Consider the following 19,601-nt stretch of genomic DNA (forward strand, 5'->3'; position numbering starts at 1 on the left):
ATTTAAAGACAAGACTCTCGTTAATCTAACCACACTGTCCGATTTCAAAAAGGCTTTACAACGAAAGCAAAACATTAGATTATGTCAGCAGAGTACCAAGCCAGAAATAATCAGACACCCATTTTTCAAGCTAGCATATAATGTCACAAAAACCCAGAAGACAGCTAAATGCAGCACTCACCTTTGATGATCTTCATCAGATGACAACCCTAGGACATTATGTTATACAATACATGCATGTTTTGTTCAATCAAGTTCATATTTATATCAAAAACCAGCTTTTTACATTAGCATGTGACGTTCAGAACTAGCATACCCCCCGCAAACTTCCGGGGAATTCGCTAACATTTTACTAAATTACTCACGATAAACGTTCACAAAAAGCATAACAATTATTTTAAGAATTATAGATACAGAACTCCTCTATGCACTCGATATGTCCGATTTTAAAATAGCTTTTTGGTGAAAGCACATTTTGCAATATTCTAAGTACATAGCCCAGGCATCACGGGCTAGCTATTTAGACACCCGGCAAGTTTAGCACTCACCAATATCAGCTTTACTATTATAAAAGTTTGATTACCTTTTGTTGTCTTCGTCAGAATGCACTCCCAGGACTGCTACTTCAATAACAAATGTTGGTTTGGTCCAAAATAATCCATCGTTATATCCGAATAGCGGCGTTTTGTTCGTGCGTCCCAGACACTATCTGAAATGGTAAATCAGGGTCGCGCGCATGGCGCAATTAGTGATAAAAAAAATCTAAATATTCCATTACCGTACTTCGAAGCATATCAACCGCTGTTTAAAATCCATTTTTATGTCATTTTTCTCGTAGAAAAGCGATAATATTCCGACCGGGAATGTCCATTTAGCTAAACTGAGGAAAGTAAACAAAGCTTTCGGTCGACGCGGGCACGCGCCTGAGTCTCACAGTACTGTAACCAGCCACTACCCAAACGCGCTACTTTTTTTCAGCCAGAGCCTGCAAAGCCACGATTCAGCTTTTTGCCGCCTTCTGAGACCCTATGGCAGCCGTAGGAAGTGTCACGGGACAGCTAAGATCCTCACTCTTCAATAAACAGAGACAAGAAGAACGACACCTTGTCAGACAGGCCACTTCCTGCCTGAAACCTTGTCAGGTTTTTGCCTGCCAAATGAGTTCTGTTATACTCACAGACACCATTCAAACAGTTTTAGAAACTTTAGGGTGTTTTCTATCCATGTGTAATAAGTATATGCATATTCTAGTTACTGGGTAGGAGTGGTAACCAGATTAAATCGGGTACGTTTTTTATCCAGCCGTGTCAATACTGCCCCCTATCCTAAACAGGTTAACCACGTGGTATAGTTCACTTTCAGAAGAGGAATTGGATGGTAAAACCTATTGGCCATGGAGTGGAGGCCTGGTCTGAAACCTATTGTAAATCAGGGTGGGTTTTATAGTGACCCTTGAACAGGCTTGTCAAATGACGCCTGGTCCTGTCTGTGTCCCTTGGGGGGCGTGCCGATGGCTGAGTGAAGCTTGGTACAGAAATCCAATTATATCACATTAACATCAGTACATAGCATCAATATATTACAAATAGCTTTATCCTTATTAACCTGTTTGGGCTAGGGGGCAAACTCCTACACCAACTCAGAAGCTAGAATATGCATATTATTGTTCAGGTTTGGATAGAAAATACCCTAAAGTTTCTAAAACTGTTTGAATGGTGTCTGTGAGTATAACAGAACTCCTATGGCAGGCAAAAACCTGACAAGGTTTCATGCAGGAAGTGGCCTGTTTGACAAGGAGTCGTGCGTCTTGCATCTGTTTATTGAAGAGTAAGGATCTTAGCTGTAACGTGACAATTCCCAGGGCTCCAATAGGCTCTCAGGACCCGGGAAAATCATGAAGGTTGAAGAGGCAGCCTCAGGCTGAAACAGATTATCACCTTATCCAAGTGTCCCATTAGGTGACAATGGAATGAGGCGCGTGCGCGATTAGCCCCCGTGGAGTATTTTAATTCGGCTGTTTAGTTTATTGCAGATTCCCGGTCGGAATATTATCGCTTTTCTACGAGATAAATGGCATAAAAATTGGTTTTAAACAGCGGTTGACATGCTTCGTAGTACGGTAATGGAATATTTAGACATTTTTTGTCACGCCATGCGCCATGCGCACGACCGTGGATTACCATTCGTATAGTGTCTAGAACGCACGAACAAAACGACGCTATTTGGATATAACTATGGATTATTTGGGACCAAACCTACATTTGTTATTGAAGTAGAAGTCCTGGGCGTGCATTCTGACGAAGAACAGGAAAGGTAAGAACATTTTTCTTATAGGAAATGTTATTATGGTGAAGGCTAATCTTGCCGGGTGTCTAAATAGCTAGCCGTGATGGCTGGGCTATGTACTTAGAATATTGCAAAATGTGCTTCATCCGAAAAGCTATTTTAAAATCGGACATATCGAGTGCATAGAGGAGTAATGTATCTATAATTCTTAAAATAATTGTTATGCTTTTTGTGAACGTTTATCGTGAGTAATTTAGCAAACTGTTAGTAAATTCCCCGGAAGTTTGCGGGGGGTATGCTTTTTCTGAACGTCACATGCTAATGTAAAAAGCAGTTTTTTGATATAAATATGAACTTGATTGAACAGACATGCATGTATTGTATAACATAATGTCCTAGGTGTGTCATCTGATGAAGATCATAAAAGGTTAGTGCTGCATTTAGCTGTGGTTTGGGTTTTGGTGACATTATATGCTAGCTTGAAAAATGGGTGTCTGATTATTTCTGGCTGGGCACTCTCCTGACATCATCTAATGTTTTGCTTTCGTTGTAAAGCCTTTTTGAAATCGGACAGTGTGGTTAGATAAATGAGAGTCTTGTCTTTAAATAGCTGTAAAATAGTCATATGTTTGAGAAATTGAAGTAATAGTATTTCAAACGATTCAAAAATCGCGCCACTGGATTAGACTGGCTGTTACGTAGGTGGGACGAATTCGTCCCGCCTAGCCCATAGAGGTTAATACATTTTATACAACCATTATGACGCAAGTCTCAAGCTGAGGCTATTATATAAACAGTTTTATGGTAATATGGCTATATTGTCTCTTCTGAGTATCACAAAATTGTACCAAGCGGACCAGTTCGTAGCTGGATTCTTCACCAATCTTCCATACCTTCTCCAGAACACAAATGTCGCTTGGCTCCCCAATTCTGTGAGTTGGAAGAATTTCCTGTGTCTCTATGGGCCATGTGGCCAGAGATTATCCTCTTAGAGTTTTTACAACCCTTTCACACAGGGCCTGGGTTGGGGGGAAGGTAGGTTGGGGGATGGTACAAAGGGGAGGGGGTCAACTGTCCTTCCTGTACCCAAAGAGGCCAACGTCATGACACAGTCATTCCCACAGACCTGGTAGCATAGCAGGAAATTCAGGTCTTTAGCAACCAAGCGGAGTTCAAATCAAATAATGAAGTTAAATCAAATTATATTGGTCACATACACATATTTAGCAGATGTTATTGTTGGTGTGGCGAAATTCTTGTGTTCCTAGCTCCAACAGTGCAGTAGTATCTAACAGAGCAGTAGTATGTAAAAACTTCACAACAATACACACAAATCTAAAAGTAAAAGAATGGAATTAAGAAATATAAATAAACATTCAGCTGCATACTGTCAATGTCTGTGTTTTCTGCATGTGTACGGATTGATTCATTAATCAATACATTTATCTTATGCTACACAAAGTTAAATAACATTCATTTTTCTATACTAACCCAATCTGTTCGTAGACTTATTGCACTCGTTACTGAAATGATCAGGACACTCACTTCTTCCCTGTAGGTTGTCTCATCCTTGTTTGTAATCAAGCCTACCATTGTTGTGTCGTCAACAAAGTTGGTGATTTAATTGGAGACGTGCATGGTCACTCAGTCATGGGTAAACAGCGAGTACAGGAGGGGGCTAAGCACACACCTATGTGGGGCCCCCGTGTTGAGGATCAGCGTGGTGGAGGTGTTGTTGCCTACCTTCACCAGTTGGGGTCAGCCCGTCAGAAAGTCCATGACCCAGTTGCACAGGGAGGGGTTCAGACCCAGGGCCCTGAGTTTAGCGAAGAGCTTGTACAGCATTCTTACATAGGCATTTATATGGCCCAATACATCACTGGGGCCAAGCTTCCTACCATCCAGGACCTATACAATAGGCGGTGTCAGAGGAAGGCCCAAAAAACTATCAAAGACTCCAGTCACCCTAGTCATAGACCTTTCTCTCTGCTACCACACGGCAAGCGGTACCAGAGTGCTAAGGACCAAAAGGCTCCTTAACAGCTTCTTCCCGCAAGCCAAAAGACTGCTGAACAATTCTACCCCCTCTTTGTTTTTACACTGCTGCTACTCGACTAACTAAATAACAAATAATTAAAGAGCAACAATAAAATAACAGTAGCGAGGCTATATACAAGAGGTAACAGTACAGAGTCAATGTGCCGGGGAAAAGGTTAGTCGAGGGAATTGAGGTAATTTGTAATATGTACATGTAGGTAGGTAGGTAGGTAGGTAGGTAGGTAGGTAGGTAGGTAGGTAGGTAGGTAGGTAGGTGTAAAGTGACTATGCATAGATAATAAACAGAGAGTAGCAGCAATGTAAAAATATGGGTAGGGGGGACAATGCAAATAGTCCGGGTAGCCATTTGATTAGCTGTTCAGGAGTCTTATGGCTTGTGGGTAGAAGCTGTTAAGAAGCCTTTTGGACCTAGTCTTGGCGCTCCGGTACCACTTGCCGTGCGGTAGCGAAGAGAACAGTATATGACTAGAATGCTCTCAATGGTGCAGCTGTAGAACATTTTGAGGATCTGAGGACCCATGCCAAGCTTTTCAGTCTCCTGAGGGGGAGACTGAAAAGAGGGGGGAGACTGCCCTCCTCATGACAGTCTTGGTGTGTTTAGACCATAATAGTTCGTTGGTGATGTGGACACCAAGGAACTTGAAGCTCTCAACCTGCACCACTACAACTCCGTCGATGAGTATGGGGCTGTGCTCAATCATCCTTTTCCTGTAGACCACAATCAGCTCCTTTGTCTTGATCACGTTGAGGGAGTGGTTGTTATCCTGGCACCATACTGCCAGGTCTCTGACATCCTCCCTATAGGCTGGCTCAGATCCGAGACAGGATTGTGTCAAGGCACAGGTCTGAGGAAGGGTACCAAAACATTTCTGCAGCATTGAAGGTCTCAAGAACACAGTGGCCTCCATCATTCTTAAATGGAAAAAGTTTGGAACCACCAAGACGCATCCTAGAGCTGGCCGCCCAGCCAAACTGAGCAATCATGGGAGAAGGACCTTGGTCAGGGAGGTGACCAAGAACCTGATGGTTACTCTGACAGATTTCCTCTGTGGAGATGGGAGAACCTTCCAGAAGGACAACCATCTCTACAGCACTCCACCAATCAGGCCAATATGGTAGAGTGGCCAGACGGAAGCCACTCCTCAGTAAAAGACACATGACAGCCCGCTTGGAGTTTGCTGAAAGGCACCTAAAGGACTCTCAGGCCATGAGAAACAAGATTCTCTGTTCTGATGAAACCAAGATTGAACTCTTTGGCCTGAATGCCAAGCGTCACATCTGCAGGAAACCTGGCACCATCCCTACAGTGAAGCATGGTGGCAGCATGGTGGCAGCATCATGCTTTGGGATGTTTTTCAGCGGCAGGGACTGGGAGACTAGTCAGGATCGAGGGAAAGACGAACGGAGCAAAGTACAGAGAGATCTTTGATGAAAACCTGCTCCAGAGCGCTCAGGACCTCAGACTGGGGCAAAGGTTTATCTTCCAATAGGACAACGACCCTAATCATACAGCCAAGACAACGCAGTATGGGCTTCGGGACAAGTACCTGAATGTCCTTGAGTGGCCCAGCCAGAGCTCGAACTTGAACCCGAGCGAACATCTCTGGAGAGACCTGAATATAGCTGTGCAGCGACGCTCCCCATCCGACCTGACAGAGCTTGAGAGGATCTGCAGAGAAGAAGGGGAGAAACTCCCCAAATGCAGGTGTGCCAAACATGAAGCTTCATACCCAAGAAGACTTGAGGCTGTAATCGCTGCCAAAGGTGCTTCAACTAAGTACTGAGTAAAGGGTCTGAATACTTATGTAAATGTAACGTAACAAAATGTGGAAAAAGTCAAGGGGTCTGAATACTTTCCGAAGGCACTGTATATTAAAAACTGCAAGCGTTTCTCTCCACCCTATGGCAAAACGTGTTGTAGAATTCTAGGAAATATACTGTAAAACAGCTCATTTTACTCTCTGCCCAACAGCAAAATGAGAAGAATGGCATGAAATGTGGAATAAAATTGCTTAATCTTCTCTCCGCCACCATGGCAAAATGTACAGAATTGCAGTAAACTTGTTTTAAAATAGCAAAATGTTCTCTACACCCGAAGGCAAAATGTGTAGAATTGCATAGAATAAATGTATTTTTTTTATTATCTCCACTGTCAAGAGGGGAGCCACTAAAATATTTTCCTAGCCTGGGGGGGGGGGGGGGGGATATGGATGTCTGTACGCAGACCCTCATAATGAGTTCAGATGTTTTGTGGTGCCCACCCCCATGAAAGTTGCCCGTCCCTGCACTAGAGGTTATATGTTATTAGATTAGTCTAATAAGGGTTAAGAGTTATAATGTGCATCATTCATCACCATTGATCTATCCTAATCAAGAATCAATAATGTGTTCTGTGGTCCTTAATGACCTGCTGACCCCTACACAGAGCAGGGCTTGTTAGAGTAAAGATCAGGCCACACATTCAGCGCCATGCGGGTCACAGGTCATGGCCAGAGAATTAGAACTAATTGAATGGAATCAGCTATAACATCCATGTACCCAATATTGTGTTGCAATAAAGGCCTATTCAGTGTTATGGTTGTTTTGAATTAATGTCTCTTCTATGATTAGTAATTATACGGTTAGGGAACGTGGGTGCCAATAAGTACATCGTTTTTTCCAATACAAGTGCAAGACAAAATAGGCCTACATATATAATCAGTGGAATTCACAGACTGTATATTTAAAGCTGGGGTGTCTATACACCTCTATGACCCGTCTCTGTAGTAGCACTTTGCTTGATGCATAGTGAGGATACTGACTAGGTGAAGGGTTCACTCCTGGGGTGAGAGGGAGGGGGGCTGGTGGCTGGAGAGGAGAGATCATTGTTGGCTATTACTCCAAGATGAGTTGCCTGCTAGTGCCGCTGACTGTGTGTGTGTGTGTGTGTGTGTGTGTGTGTGTGTGTGTGTGTGTGTGTGTGTGTGTGTGTGTGTGTGTCCTGCATTTCTGCTAGGCTTAATGTGTCTCTGTAACATTCACACCGCTCTGTCGAAGAAACAGAGTAACTACAAACCACTGCTGCTACATGTAGTTCACCACATAACAACACACAAACACACACGGATGCACACGCATGCACGCACACACACACAGACACAAACACACACACAGATGCACACACGCACGCACGCACACACACACACACACACACACACACACATTGCCATTACCATTAGTATTTATCTATTTATTATAAACTGGGTGGTTTGAGCCCTGAATGTTGATTGGCTGACATCCGTGGTATATCAGACCGTATACCACGAGAATCACAAAACATTTATTTTTACTGCTCTAATTACGTTGGTAAACATTTTATAATAGCAATAAGGCACCTCAGGGGTTTGTGGTATATGGCCAATATACCACGGCTAAGGGCTGTGTCCAGGTACTCCGCGTAGCGTCGTGCATAAGAACAACCCTTAGCCGTGGTATATTGGCCATATACCACACCTCCTCGGGCCTTATTGCTTAATCCTACTACCAGTCACTTTTATGTATAAACCTACCTCAACCACTCCAGTACCCCTGCATATTGAATAAGGTACTGGCACTGACCTGTATATACTACCACTCCAGTACCCCTGCACATTAAATAAGGTACTGGCATTGACCTGCATATTGAATAAGGTACTGGCATTGACCTGCATATTGAATAAGGTACTGGCACTGACCTGCATATTGAATAAGGTACTGGCATTGACCTGTATATACTACCACTCCAGTACCCCTGCATATTGAATAAGGTACTGGCATTGACCTGTATATACTACCACTCCAGTACCCCTGCACATTGAATAAGGAACTGGCACTGACCTGTATATACTACCACTCCAGTACCCCTGCCCATTGAATAAGGTACTGGCACTGACCTGTATATACTACCACTCCAGTACCCCTGCACATTGAATAAGGAACTGGCACTGACCTGTATATACATGCCTTCTCGTGTTTTTTTAACTCACATCATTCTTGTGTGGTTTCTTATTTCTTCTATTTTCTGTTATTATCTATATTATTATCATTGCATTTGTAACAGTGTAGGTTCCATCCCTCTCTTCGCCCCAACCTGGGCTCGAACCAGGGACCCTTGCACACATCAACAACTGACACCCACGAAGCATCGTTACCCATCGCACCACAAAAGCCGCGGCCCTTGCAACACAAGGGGAACAACCACTTCAAGTCTCAGAGCGAGTGACGTCACCGATTTAAACGCTATTAGCGCGCACCACCGCTAACTAACTAGCCATTTCACATCGGTTACACATTGTTGGGAAAGAGCTCTCAATGGAAGAATTTCACTGTTCTGTTTTACACCTGTTGTATTCTGTGGACGTGGTGAATAAACTTTGAAACTCGAAACACACACACAAGGTCTCTGTGGGGTGAGGCAGTGAAAGATGCTCTGTGTTCACTGGCCGTGCAGGGTATAATAGTGGGTACCCGACAGGAAAACAAACACACACCCGGACACAGACAATAATCACTGTATATCTAATGGTACTGTAATTCCACCCCACATAATACAGTACCCTACCATATCTTTGGAGTGCCAAAAACCTTTTGAGAACTAGTGGGTGCATGGTATTATTGTTTCTGCCTCATTAACATATTTGGAGGTGTGCCTTTTAAGAGGCTATATATGTTGTCCCCGTGAGTCAGAATGCTGTACCAACTAAACTCCAATGTGGTTATAGTGCCTCATCAGTTGAACATTTATAGGTGACAGATTGAAGTGGCAGCAAGTCTTCAACCAAGTCTGGAAGCCTTTGTTAAGGCCTCTTGCAAGTGATATAAAGCACCAACTATTCATTAATATTGTAACGTATAAAACACTTTACCTAGCAGCCAACCTGCTTGCACCAATCCTTTGTAATTACGGTAAGATACTGTGAAAAACAAACCCCTCCCCTCAATTTCATTCATCCATTCATTCGTTCATTTAGATTATGGTAGGGTTTACCTTTTTTACAGCATAATTCAGTTTTACAGTAATGTACTGTGTGTCATTACGCAGTACTTCCTTTGATACCATATTTATATTACAGTAGGTGTACTGTAATATGAAATACAGAACTTTACTTGCCACTGAGCTGCCTGTTAGCCACTGTCAAATTCACAGTAACCCCTTTACAGTGCTGAACTAGTATGGACAAGAAAAAAATAACTATGTACACTTTGGCATCCATTGTTACCCAACCATAAAATTACTAATCATAGAACATACAATCTCATTTAAAACAACCATAACACTAAATAGGCTTTTATTGGGCACATGAATGTTAGAGCTGATTCCATTCTATAAGTTCTAATTCTCTGGCTATGACCTGTGACCCGCAGGGCGCTGACCGTGAGGCCTGATCTTTACTCTAACAAGCCCTGCTCTGTGTAGGGGACAGCAGGTCATTAACCACAGAACACATGATTGATTATTGATTAGGATGGATTAATGGTGATAAAATATGCACATTATAGGTATTAATACGTATTAGACTAATCTGATACCATACTACCTCTAGTGCATTGATAGCAGCAGTATCTATCATCGAGTCACTAGCTCTGTCAGATCTCTCATTGTCTGAAGCAACAGCCAGCTTTGAGTTAATCAGATCTGCTGCAAAGGGAAGGGATCACTGCCGCTACCAAGCTTTCCAACCAAGGTGCATGAATTGAGATGCAAACTGAAGGAGGAAATTGAGCAACACTTGGAAGACAATGGAATAAAAATGTAAAAAAACACTAATTTATTGCTAAAAGTAGAACCATTGCCTTAATCATGTTGTTTATTAGATCTATTAAATAAATACTAGACCCTCATTTTTTCCAAAGTCAAAACAGAACACATATTTTAACAGACACACCTGGACATGATCCAAAACAACACAATGATCTTTGCAGCAGAGGGAGCACCCCCCTATCCACATCGATGGGACCGCACTGGAGAAGGAGGAAAGCTTCAAGTTCCTCGGCGTACACATCACTGACTAACTGAAATGGTCCACCCACACAGATAGTGTGGTGAAGATGGCGCAGCAGCGCCTCTTAAACCTCAGGAGGCTGAAGACATTTTGCTTGGCACCTAAAATCCTCACAAACTTTTACAGATGCTCAATTGAGAGCATCCTGTCGGGCTGGTACGGCAATTGCTCTGCCCGCAACCGCAGGGCTCTCCAGAGGGTGGTGCGGTCTGCACAACGCATCACCAAATTACCTGCCCTCCAGGACACCTACAGCACCCGATGTCACAGGAAGGCCAAAAAGATCATCAAGGACAACAACCACCCAAGCCACTCCCGGTTCACCCTGCTATCATCCAGAAGGCATGGTCAGTACTTGTGCATCAAAGCTGGGACAGAGAGACTGAAAAACAGATTCTATCGCAAGGCCATCAGACTGTTAAACAGCCATCACTAGCACATTAGAGGCTGCTGCCTGTATACATGGACTTGAAATCACTGGCCACTTTAATAAATGGAAGACTAGTCACTTTAACTCTATGCCGCTCTGACATTGCTTGTCCATATATTTATATATTCTTAATTCCATTCCTTTACTTACATTTTTGTGTATTGGGTATATGTTGTGAAATTGTTAGATATTACTTGTTAGATATTACTGCACTGTTGGAGCTAGAGACACAAGTATTTCGCTACACCCGCAATAACATCTGCTAAACACGTGTATGTGACGAATACAATTTTATTTGATACACTACTGCATTTCTGGCAGATTTTTGCAATTGCAACATGGTTAGGACGGTATTCTGACTTGAGATCCATGCACTTAACCCACATTTCCTCCCATTCCTCCTCCCAAGTCTCCCATTGACAACAATGAATGATTTACCTGAATGACTGAGATCAGTGCACTTATCTCGATTCTGAATAGAGCTGTTAGGGACAGAACAGGACAGGATGGTCTGGAGTGTACAAAACATTAATAACACCTGCTTTTTCTATGAGCTAGACTAACCAGGTGAATCCAGGTGAAAGGTATGATCACTTATTGATGTTACCTGTTAAATCCACTTCAATCAGTGTAGTTTATGGGAGGAGACAGATTAAAGAAGGATTTTTAAGCATTGAGACAATTGAGGCATGGATTGTGTACATGTGCCATCAGAGAGTGAATGGACAAGTGCCTTTGAACAGGGTATGGCAGTAGGTGCCAGGTGAACCCATTTGAGTGTGTCAAGAACTGCAACGCTGCTGGTTGTTTTACGCTCAACAGTTTCCTGTGTGTATCAAGAATGGTCCACCACCCAAAGAACATCCAGCCAACTTGACACAACCGTGGGAAGCATTGGAGTCAAAATGGGCCCACATCTCTGTGGAACACTTTTGACATCTTGTAGAGTCCATGCCCCGACAAATTGAAGCTGTTTTGAGCGCAAAGAGGGGGTGTAACTCAATAGTTTGGAGTCACTTAGAAATGTCCTTGTTTTTGAAAGAAAAGCACATTTTTTGTTCATTAAAATAACATCAAATTGATCAGAAATACTGTTGTAAATTACTATTGTAGCTGGAAACGGCAGATTTTTTGTGGAATATCTACATAGGCGTGCAGAGGCCCATTATCAGCAACCTTCACTCCTGTGTTCCAATGGCACGTTGTGTTAGCTAATCCAATTTATCATTTTAAAAGGCTAATTGATCATTAGAAAACCCTTTTGCAATTATGTTAGTGTTGATTAAAGAAGCAATAAAACTGGCCTTCTTTAGACTAGTTGAGTGTCTGGAGCATCCGGATTTGTGGGCTCGATTACAGGCTCAAAATGGCCAGAAACAAAGACCTTTCTTCTGAAACTCATCAGTCTATTCTTGTTCTGAGAAATGATTGCCAAGAAACTGAAGATCTTGTACAACGCTGTATACTCCTCCCTTCACAGAACAGCGCAAACTGGCTCTAACCAGAATAGAAAGAGGAGTGGGAGGCCCCAGTGCACAAATGAGAAAGAGGACAAGTACATTAGAGTGTCTAGTTGGAGAAACAGACACCTCACAAGTCCTCAACTTGCAGCTTCATTAAATAGTACCTGCAAAACACCAGTCTCAACGTCAACAGTGAAGAGGCGACTCCGGGATGCTGGCCTTCTAGATAGAGTTGCAAAGAAAAAGCCATATCTCAGACTGGCCAATAAAAATAAAAGATTAAGATGGGAAAAAGAACACAGACACTGGACAGAGGAACTCTGCCTAGAAGCCCAGCATCCCGGAGTCGCCTCTTCACTGTTGACGTTGAGATTGGTGTTTTGCGGGTACTATTTGATGAAGCCAACCATCTAACCTCAGCTAACCTTAGCTAGCTAACAGCAAGCTTTAACTTGGGGAATTCCTCTGTCAAGTGTCTGTGTTATTTTTCCCCATCTTAATCTTTTCTTTTTATTGGCCAGTCTGAGACATGGCTTTTTCTTTGCAACTCTGCCTAGAAGGCCAGCAACCCGGAGTCACCTCTTCACTGTTGACGTTGAGACTGGTGCTTTGCTGGTCCTATTTAATGAAGCTGCCAGTTTCTCAAACTAGACACTCTAATGTACTTGTCCTCTTGCTCAGTTGTGCACCGGGCCCTCCGCCTCCTTCTATTCCCAGTTGGAGCCAGTTTGCGCTGTTCTGTGAAAGGAGTAGTACACAGCGTTGTACCAGATCTTCAGTTTCTTGGCAATTTCTCACAAGGAATAGCCTTCATTTCTCAGAACCAGAATAGACTGACGAGATTCAGAAGAAAGTTATTTGTTTCTGGCCATTTTGAGCAGTAATCGAACCTACAAATGCTGATGCTCCAGATACTCAACTAGTCTAAAGAAGGCCAGTTATATTGCTTCTTTAATCAGGACAACAGTTTTCAGCTGTGATAACATAACTGCAAAAGGGTTTTCTAATGAACAATTGTCCTTTTAAAATGATAAACTTGGATTAGCTAACACAACTTTCCATTGGAACACAGGAGTGATGGTTGCTGATCATGGGCCTCTGTACGCTGTATATATACTAGGAGTATATACATAATATACTCCTAGTAATTTTTGTAGTCTTTAGACCAGGGTTTTGTTGAATCATCTTAGGCTTTTGTGTAGGGTGCTGGTGTGTGTTTAGTTGTACCTCTCTATTTACGGATCAACAATCTTCCTACCCTAAAACACACTGTAAATAACGAATGAACTGTCCATCTTACCCAACACATAGGTAGGAGTGTGAGGAGTGTTTCTGGAACACCAAACTTACACACATGCTTACCCACGCACACATACACAAGCGCACACAAGCACGCACGGCATCTTAAATGTTTTCTGTGGAAAAAACTGCATGGTGTGCACCGTTTATGTATATGCTTCATAGAGAGATGGAGTGAGAAAGAGACAGAGTCAAGTATAGAAAGATCCACACAGAAAGTAAGGGAAACAGAAAAAGGCTCTGCTCGTGTGTGACCCTGTAATGAGAGGTCTGTAGCTCTCTCACACCAATGGTGGAGCTTTGGGACAGACAAGAGATACAGATAAACACACACACAGTGTAGAGCGGGGTGATTACTGTGGTCCATCAACCCTGCATGTCCTCTTTCTGCAGGGTGCGTGTCATCATCAACAACCCTGCCTGTTGGAGAGGGATGGGAGAGAAAAACTGGTTCCACATTTTGTTTGGTTCTGTGCAAGTGCAGTGTGAAGCTGATTATAAACGAAATACATTTTTTAGTTGCGCTCGTGTCTCTTGGTATCCCCTGCGCTGTGCTGAGCTTAAGTGTTTTACGCATTGCAAGTACTGTAGGTGTGAGCAGAGCACACATTTGACAAGAATGGAAGATCTATTGTCTTGTGTGTGTAACATAGTCACAGCTTAAGGAGGAAAGGACAGAGGGGGTAGATAGGAGAGAGAGGGTGAGCAGGAGGAGAAAGAAAGAGCAAAGAGATAGAGAAAGGGGAGGAGAGTTAAAGATGATGTAGCAGGTGACCTTTGGGCTGTAAGTTCAGGTCATGATTAGTCTCTCGGTCACACGCTAACAGGCTACATCAGGATAGAGATCTGCTACTCTCCGTCTTTACCCTTAATTCATTTTCCTTTTGTCTCTTCCCTCTTTTTCTCCTGGTCCAATTTCTGAACCGTGTAACCAAGACTAACTGGATGATGTGGGCGTGGGCATTGGCATGTGCGTGTCCCTAAACATTGTTTGCTGACCCATTCTCTTTCTCTCCCTCTCTCTAGGTTTCTCTGGTGATGTAGCTATGTACCATGACCCAGCAGCTCTTTGTCTTGTCTGGTTCTTGTCAGGTAAGATACTGCACAATTTAGGGGGAATGTTATGGTGTGGTATTCGGACACTATAACCTACATTCTTAATGCAACACATTACAGCACAACATTATTTATCAGATACATGCCATCATAAGCCAACCAAGAGCTGGCTAGTGTAAAAATGCGGTGTGTGTGATGTGTGTATGTGCATGATGTGTGTATGTGTGTATGTGTGTGATGTGTGCATTTGTGTATGTGCGTGTAGTATAAGAATGTTTTAAGATGTTATTATTTGACTCATCAGTGGAAGATGTATTTTATGAGCTGCCAGTTAGATTACAGCATGCTGTTAAAGAAAGGCCCTGGGTGGAACGGCTGCTAGTCTCCAACGCTATCTGCACCGAAAACACATAACGTACACAAAAAAGACCACAATGGGCTATATCTGTTCTCTATGTGGTCTTTCTCTCCAGAGACTGAGAGTCAGACTGGACAGCAGACGGAAAAGAAGAGATAGAAGAGAGAGAAGAAAGGAGGGCAGCAGAGTAGGAAAGGAAAAAAGAGGAGATAGAAGAGGAGTGATAGAGGAGACAAAAGAAAACATGGTGCTCATCAAAACGCTGGTCAACCAAGTTAATTACAGAGTTGTGGTGCAGGGCTGTGACATAAAGAGAGAGATAAAGAGAGAGAGGGAGAGAAAAGGAGGGAGAGGGGGAGAGAGGGAGAGAGAGAGCGAGAGAGAGAGCGATAAAGAGAGTGCGAGAGAGAGAGAGCGAGGGAGAGAGAGAGAGGAGGGAGAGAAGAAAGAAGAGAAGGGCTGGTGAGTTCTCTCTCAGGACAGTATGTTCATGTTATTTAGATGAGATTTCTCTTCTGTAGAGTGGGAAGTTTCTAGGAGTTAACAGTCTATAGGGGGGTTGGGTGGGAGACAGATCGTAAAGTTAACTCAGGGCACATTTTTGCCCCTGCAAGAATAATCCTGTTACAGTGAGGGAAAAAAGTATTTGATCCCCTGCTGATTTTGTACGTTTGCCCACTGACAAAGAAATGATCAGTCTATAATTTTAATGGTAGGTTTATTTGAACAGTGAGAGACAGAATAACAACAAAAAAATCCAGAAAAACGCATGTCAAAAATGTTAATGAGGGAAATAAGCATTTGACCCCTCTGAAAAACATGACTTAGTACTTGGTGGCAAAACCCTTGTTGGCAATCACAGAGGTCAGACGTTTCTTGTAGTTGGCCACCAGGTTTGCACACATCTCAGAAGGGATTTTGTCACACTCCTCTTTGCAGATCTTCTCCAAGTCATTAAGGTTTCGAGGCTGACGTTTGGCAACTGGAACCTTCAGCTCCCTCCACAGATTTCTATGGGATTAAGGTCTGGAGACTGGCTAGGCCACTCCAGGACCTTAATGTGCTTCTTCTTGAGCCACTCCTTTGTTGCCTTGGCCGTGTGTTTTGGGTCATTGTCATGCTGGAATACCCATCCATGACCCATTTTCAATGCCCTGGCTGAGGGAAGGAGGTTCTCACCCAAGATTTGACGGTACATGGCCCCGTCCATCGTCCCTTTGATGCGGTGAAGTTGTCCTGTCCCCTTAGCAGAAAAACACCCCCAAAGCATAATGTCTCCACCTCCATGTTTGATGGTGGGGATGGTGTTCTTGGGGTCATAGGCAGCATTCCTCCTCCTCCAAACACAGCGAGTTGAGTTGATGCCAAAGAGCTCCATTTTGGTCTCACCTGACCACAACACTTTCACCCAGTTGTCCTCTGAACCATTCAGATGTTCATTGGCAAACTTCAGACGGGCATGTATATGTGCTTTTTTGAACAGGGGGACCTTGCGGGCGCTGCAGGATTTCAGTCCTTCACAGCGTAGTGTGTTACCAATTGTTTTCTTGGTGACTATGGTCCCAGCTGCCTTGAGATCATTGACAAGATCCTCCCGTGTAGTTCTGGGCTGATTCCTCACCGTTATCATGATCATTGCAACTCCACGAGGTGAGATCTTGCATGGAGCCCCAGGCCGAGGGAGATTGACAGTTCTTTTGTGTTTCTTCCATTTGCGAATAATCGCACCAACTGTTGTCACCTTCTCACCAAGCTGCTTGGCGATGGTCTTGTAGCCCATTCCAGCCTTGTGTAGGTCTACAATCTTGTCCCTGGCATCCTTGGAGAGATCTTTGGTCTTGGCCATGGTGGAGAGTTTGGAATCTGATTGATTGATTGCTTCTGTGGACAGGTGTCTTTTATACAGGTTACATGCTGAGATTAGGAGCACTCCCTTTAAGAGTGTGCTCCTAATCTCAGCTCGTTACCTGTATAAAAGACACCTGGGAGCCAGAACATTTTCTGATTGAGAGGGGGGTCAAATACTTATTTCCCTCATTAAAATGCAAATCAATTTATAACATTTTTGACATGCGTTTTTCTGGATTTTTTTGTTGTTATTCTGTCTCTCACTGTTCAAATAAACCTACCATTAAAATTATAGACTTATCATTTCTTTGTCAGTGGGCAAACGTACAAAATCAGCAGGGGACCAAATACTTTTTTCCCTCACTGTAATTTTGACTGCTCTTGAATCACACACACGAACACACATACACTTTTCCTTGTCGCGTGATGTCATCTTGGAAGAGATCGCTTGAATCCTTCATAAGTACATAACCTAGTGGGGGATAAACTCCTAATTAGCTGCAGGATAACCCCATTGGTGAGACAACCTAGTAATGAACGTACTGTTTGTGACTACCTACAGTATACTATAGAAGGAGTACATTGTGTTAAACATAGCAGAGTTAGTATCAGACTAGAGTGTATACACAGCAACAGCCTATTGGAGTATCTGAGCTCAGAGCTGACTGCATCTCAGAGAATCTTTCATCCGCCTACATGCTGACACACATACATACTGTCGTGTCTTTGGCTATGCTGGATTAAGTGATATGACATGCTATTCTATAATATTACCTGATTAAGCTAATCAGGTAAATAATTAACTAGAAAGTCGGGGCACCACGAAAGAATGTTAAGAGAGCTGTTATCTTCCGAATAAACTCTTAAAGACCTGGTAATCTTTTACATCAATAGCAGTCAATATTTAATCGTCACCTTGTTTAGTCTCATCTGAAAGTTGCAAATTCTTGGTCATCTTCAAGAACCCTGGCTAACAAGTTGAATCAGCAATACAAAATTTGGTTTAATTATTTATTTACTAAATACCTAAATAATCACACAGAATTACATCTACACAGAATGGATCATACATTGATTACAATTATGTCATAAAGAAAATGTCCCTGGTGGACGGAGCCGACATGACGGCTGGTTACACAAAGGAAAGGGGGTGGTGTTTGAATGAAAGAGCGAGAAGACTGAGGAACAAAGGAAGAAGCTATGTCTCTATTGGGCCGTAGGCAGCTATGCTATCGTAAATACAGTATCTTACGCATTCTAAATTTCCGCCCATTTGAAAAAGGAGAATGCAATAAATATTTACTCTGAGCTGCACTTCGGTAGATTGTTCGTAGATGGGAGACCGGGTGGTCCAGCATGGATCTCTGGTCCTCTGAAGAATGTCTCTGGTGGTAAACGGGATACGTTGTAGTATTGTTGTGTGTGTTAGACTGGATATGTCGTCCATCCTTTCCTAGCCCACGTTTACAGTTGCTGTGCTAACGCAATGGCTAGGAGGTATCACTTCTTTAGTGAATAAGAGTTCAAAGTTCATACCAAGTTGCCAAACTTTAAGCTCATCCTATATTTTGGCTGGTATAGTCAAAATTCATCCTTCCAGCGTGTAGGTTGTCACCTTCACATTGACATTTGATGCTAATTTCATAATTTTCTTGCTGAGGTTGGCTTAGTTCTGTAGGTGGTCTTTGTCCTTTCAACGTGGGGATCTCAAGTCCACACGTCCTTGGAACAGGAAGTTACATTTTCGTTAAGGGGCTTATATAGAGTTGGGAGAGAGGGCCGTGTTTCATAGTTTACAACCAGTGTCTGTTCACATGGGCGGGGCCACTGAGTTGGTAGAGTTTACTCTATGACAAACCGTTCTCTCATTAAGAAGCTAAATTACATTTAATCTTTTCACAAATAGTTTCATATTTAAACATTTAAATTGTACAACAATTCCATGTGAATCTGATAACTAGAATGTGTAGATTTTACAAGCTACAGTTTATGTCGTCCTATCATCAGTAATCACGTCTCAGACGCCAACTGAACTGACATCATATTCACTAAGTCCCAACGCATATTTTCAACTGGTTGGATTACCGAAATATGGTTCCGTTTCCCATCTTTTGATGTCACCAGACTCTCTCTCAATGTTAACAAAGGGATTTTCAATAGTCACATCGGTAGAGTAGAAAGAGGAAAAAGGGGAAAGGTATTTATGGGAGTCATAAACCTCCCCCCTCCGGCCAACGTCATGACAGTACATACACACGCACGCACACACACACACACACACACACACACACACACACACACACACACACACACACACACACACACACACACACACACACACACACACACACACACACACACACACACTGATAGGACAGAGGACAGCACTCAGATCGTACATAGTGAATCTCTCTCCCTATCTCTATCCCTCTCTCTCTCTCTCTCTGTTGTGTTGTTGGAACGTATGTGTTGTAAGGCATTATTTCAGGGGGTTCAGTGGAATAGAATTCGATTGTTGGTTGTGAAGAGACAGTGGTAGTAGTTCTGCTGGGTAGATAGGCATGTTCTGGGCTTAGGGAAACAGAGTGGGAGCTTTAGCTGAGGACTTGAAGAGATAGCATCAGTTTGGGCACTCACACAGACACACACACAGTCACACACTCACACAGACACACATACACACACACACACACACACACACACACACACACACACACACACACACACACACACACACACACACACACACACACACACACACACACACACAGTCTCACAAAAAA

The 19,601-nt window shown here is 43.0% G+C and overlaps 1 long non-coding RNA gene across 1 annotated transcript in view; it reads left to right on the forward strand.

The window, feature by feature from the left end:
• The window catches only part of LOC106573454 (uncharacterized), a 39,575-nt gene that overhangs the window by 18,660 nt on the left and 1,314 nt on the right, over window positions 1–19,601 (forward strand). The window contains exon 3 of the long non-coding RNA XR_001321349.3: window positions 14,583–14,648. This is a non-coding gene — a long non-coding RNA (uncharacterized LOC106573454). The remainder of the gene's footprint in view (window positions 1–14,582; window positions 14,649–19,601) is intronic.

The sequence above is a fragment of the Salmo salar genome, chromosome 16 (genome assembly GCF_965601325.2).
Source record: "Salmo salar chromosome 16, fSalSal1, whole genome shotgun sequence".
Classification (NCBI taxonomy): Eukaryota; Metazoa; Chordata; class Actinopteri; order Salmoniformes; family Salmonidae; genus Salmo; species Salmo salar.